Source organism: Myotis davidii, unplaced genomic scaffold (genome assembly GCF_000327345.1).
Source record: "Myotis davidii unplaced genomic scaffold, ASM32734v1 scaffold524, whole genome shotgun sequence".
NCBI lineage: Eukaryota > Metazoa > Chordata > Mammalia > Chiroptera > Vespertilionidae > Myotis > Myotis davidii.
In genome coordinates, this window is record NW_006299263.1 from 3,125,056 (window position 1) to 3,129,872 (window position 4,817).

Sequence of the window (4,817 nt, forward strand, 5' to 3'; positions counted from 1 at the left end):
AGCAAAGCCTCGGATGGTGACTTCCCAGCCAATACCCGAGGCACAGGCAAGCCTTGATGTCAGCTGCCCAGCCACCCAGGGCCACCTGAAGCTCAGGTAACCAGCTGAGGCTTGCACTGCTGGCAGTGCAAGGTGTGAGGGGGCATTGTCTTCCCCTGATTGCTGGGTTGCCTCCTGCCCCTGAGGGTCCCACAGCCAATAATTGACTGCCCCGACCTCAAAGATGGTGGTGCCCACAGCCAATAAGGAGGGAATATGCTAAATGACTGCCACACCCTCAAATATGGCGGTGCCCACAGTCACAAGATGTCAGTGCCCAGTCCTCTCAGCACCGCCAGGGTGGCAGGCATGTGGCAAGGCCTCCAGAGACCCCCAATCCCATCAGCCTTCCAGCTGACCAGGGCTGGCCCAAGGCACAGGCAAGCTTCGGATGGTGACTGCCCAGCCAATACCCGAGGCACAGGCAAGCCTTGATGTCAGCTGCCCAGCCACCCAGGGCCACCTGAAGCTCAGGTAACCAGGGCCAGCTGAGGCTTGCACTGCTGGCAGTGGCAGCAGCAGAGGTGTGATGGGGCATTGTCTTCCCCTGATTGCTGGGTTGCCTCCTGCCCCTGAGGGCTCCTGGACTGTGCGAGGGGGCAGGCTGGGCTGAAGAACCTCCCACCTCCAGTGCATGAATTTTCATGCACTGGGCCTCTAGTGTATAAAATAAGGTGCATAAAAAAATAAAACAATAAAAAATAATAAAATAAGGTGCATAACTGTCATTCTCTTGAGCTTTTCCTCAATCCCTTAAGATTTTGCTTCCCAGCAAATGTCATCAGTTTAGCTCAAATAAACTCATAAAATACACATTTGGGCGTTTCTTATGTTGACATCATCCCAATAAATTTAATTAAAAATAAATTAAAGAAAGAAGTAAAAAATAAAAGCAGTCTGGTGTATTAATTCTCAAGAGCTGCCATAATAAATGACCATAAACTAGATAGCTTAAACAATGAAATGTATTGTGTCATTGTTCTGAAGGTTAGAAGTCTGAGATTAAGGTTTTTCTAAACCAAGTCTTAAATAAGTTGGAGGCAGCAGGAGAGTATAGGAATGAATGAGGAAAGACAGCTTATCTTGTGATGGGTCACTGTTTCTGTTTTTAGTCCTGGTCTTTATATAATGAGAGAGGAGAGAAATGGCATAGGGTAATGGAGGACAGAAATACTGTGTGGTCTGAGAGCAATGATGCCCTAGTGTTTCCTTATGTTAGTAGAATACAGAGAGGTGGCAAGAACATAGCTCAGCATTGATTGCACGGTCCGATTTAGTAAATAGTCTCATAGCATTGGTTCCCCTTCCCTCACACATGTCCCCCCAGCGTGGGAAGGGAGCAGTAGCATAATCCCTGTATGGCTGAGATCATAGAAGTGGTGAAGTCATAGACAGTCCCATATGAATTTCCGGTAACCCAGAATGATGTATGAGTAGCAGAAGCATCGTATGCACTAAGGAATGAGCCTCACCCAAAGAGATTTAATAATTTTATTAAGAATAAGAGGCAACTGAGCAGTCATACCTTGACTAGTGATGGGAGACCAAGTCAGGATGATGTCTTAATCAAGGCTCTCTCAGATGCCTCACCAATATTTAACTTCTCTGGAACTTACAAATAACTTGGAGAAAGAGGAGTGACTCTAAATTGATTGTATTTCAGTTTCTGTGATCAGTAGCATGAAGTTCATAATAGGAATTAAGTTCATTTATAAAAAATTAAGTTATACTTTTGCATGTGCCTAGTGGACTGATACTCATATTCCTTTATGCTAAAATTTGACTATGCCAAAACATCTCTCTTTTATTATTATTATTATTTATTTATTATTATTATTAATCCTTACCTGAGGATATCTTTCCATTGATTTTTAGAGAGTGGAAGGAAGGGGAGAGACAGAGAGAGAAAAATTGATGTCTCTTACATTGGTTACCTCCCTCAAACACTCTGACTGGGCCTGGGGATCAAGCCTGCAACTGACCTACACCCTTGACCTACACCCTTCAGTCTGCAGGCTGGTGCTTTATCCACTGAGCAAAACTGGCTAGGCCCCAAAACATCTACTTATTAACTTCCCTCATACTCCCAACCTACTTTCTCTAGATTCTAGTTTAGTGAGCTAAATAAGCTAACCATCTCTTTGCCAGCTTTGAAACCTCAGAATCCCCTTTTGTACCTTCTTCTCATTATATTATATGGCCACTAAATTTTCTCATTCCTCTTCCTGAAATCCATCTGCCTCTCTTCTTTCTTCTTGGTCCTCATTCTAGTGTTCTGGTCCTAGATTACTAAAATATCATAATGTTGCATAAATATGTTGTGTTTATAAAAGATTGTATTACCTCAGAAACAGAAAATAATACCTTCTTTTCAAAACCACGGGAAATTTGAACAAATATCAATTTTATCTTAGACCACAAGAATGATTTAACAGATTCCAAAATGCTGTAAGAAAGATCACATTCTCTGGTCCATGAAATTATAATGAACACATATGGAGCTTATATTGGGGTCAGGTGCTGCTTCGGGATTTATGTATATTAATGCATATAATCCTCATAACACCATGATGTAGGTACTATTGTTACCCCACTTCATAAATAAGGAAACCAGGGTAGGGAGAGACTACAGCATTTCCCCAAGGTCAAAAAGTGAATAAGTGGTGGGGCTGGGTTCTCGTATTATTGGTGAAACAACAATATGGTTGTGAATCTAAACTGACGAAATGAATGTAAACATGCACACATGAAAATAGAATGTAAGCCTTTATTAAGTTAATATTTATTTTAACCTCAACAGAATTATCATGAATTTCCATTATCTTTCATATTAATCATTCTTTCTAAAAAAATTTAAAAATATATTTTAATTGATTTCAGAGAAGAAGGGAGAGAGAGAGAGAGCTAGAAACATCATTGATGAGAATCACTTTTTGGCTGCCTCCTGTATGCCTCCCACTGGGGATCGAGCCCAAAACCTGGGCATGTCCCCTGACCAGGAATCAAATCGTGACCTCCTGGTTCATAGGTTGATGCTCAGTGACTGAGCCACGCTGGCTGGACTAATTATTCTTATGTAGAGATGGAAATCTTATTCATTTTTAGTTTCTGTTCTTGGAGTCTGAAGAAAATGGAGTTGGACTTTTCACCACTTCTTTCTTTTGTTCAAGTCAACTTTCTTTATTCTGCAGCAGATGCTGGAGTCAGCACAGTATCTAACTGCATATTCATCATGATTGCACTTCATTCTGCATTTATGGTATAATGAAGAACATCTGTTGTTAAAAACAAGGCTTCTCGCTTTGAAAAGAGAAAACATCATATTGTGTTATGTTAGTTATTTGTATATTTTAATGTTGAAAGTGTTCCATAATAAATTAAAACAACAACAATAAAGAACTTGCCCAGAAAAAAAATAACAAAAAACTATAGTTGAGAAAAGTGGAGATCATGAATAAAGGTAAATGATTATTTCTTCTGTAAGTGGAAATAGCTGAAAAGGAAAAAGGTTTCTGATGAGAACTGTTACAGCATATTTTTTTCCTAAAAATGACACATTCATTTCGGGGTGAAGATTTATGATTTAAGAAAGAATGTTCAATTTCAAGAGTGAGTTTTTAAAAAGTGAATGGGGATAAAATTCAGGGTGTAGGAGGAAGGGATAGTCTTAAGTTAGAAAATCAAGAGAAGGCAGAGTAAGCTTACATTAGAAGCTGTATGGTGGTGGAAAAATGGGGAAGTTATCTCTTGTTTCCTTTACTTCCTTGGTTTATTAAAAAAAATCACCAATAGAGAATGAGAAGGAGACAGAGGGAGTTGTGTCTTGGCTCCAACTTTCCAGTGTATTTAGGCCCCAAACCCTGTCTCATTTACTAAGGGAGTTTCTGAGATCTACACAAGATCCCATGAGCCATAATCTCTCACTTCGGTTCCCAGATCTCTCTCACTCTCATTCTCTCTTCTTCTATCCTTTGCTCCCAAACAAAACTATCCTAAGTTTTAGAGTAATAATTTCCTTACTTTTAAAAATGTGTTTTAATACCCGAGTTTTCATCCCTAGACATTGCAGTTTAGTTTTCATCTCATCACAATGTTTTCTATTCCCTATAAATCTACAGGTCCTTCCTGAATTATTTCTTATATGTGTGTATTTTACATTGAAGAACTTGTTATGGTTAACCTGTAGTCTTCCCCACAGCTGATATTTTCTGATTGCATACTCTTGGGGAATTCAACATGTTCCTGTGTCCTCTGTATTTTCAGAAAATTGGCAGCATGATTCAGAGGCTTGATCAGATTTATGTTTGATTCTGTTAGCTAGCTGCAATGTATTGGTGTGTGTGTGTGTGTGTGTGTGTGTGTGTGTGTGTGTTTTATAAGGAGACCCATAATGTCTGGTTGTCTTTTTGTGGGAGATGATAGCAGTTATTAATGCTCAATGGCTAGATTCGTTAATGCAATGGGGGTTGCACAATGGTGCAATTGTAATTATATCATGTCTTTTTCATTGTTTAGTTGTAATACTTTAATAAAGAGACATTTTATATAATATACTAGAAGCCCGGTGCACAAAAATTTGTGCACTCGGGGGGTCCCTCAGCTCGGTCTCTGCCCTCTTGCAGTCTCGGACCCCTCGGGGGATGACCACCTGCTGGTTTAGGCCCGCTCCCCGGGAGATTGGACCTAAGCTGGCAGTCAGACATCCCTCTGGCAGCCCAGGAGCCTTCAGGGGATGTCCACTTGCCAGCGGGGAGCAGGCCTAAGCTGCCGTCGGACCT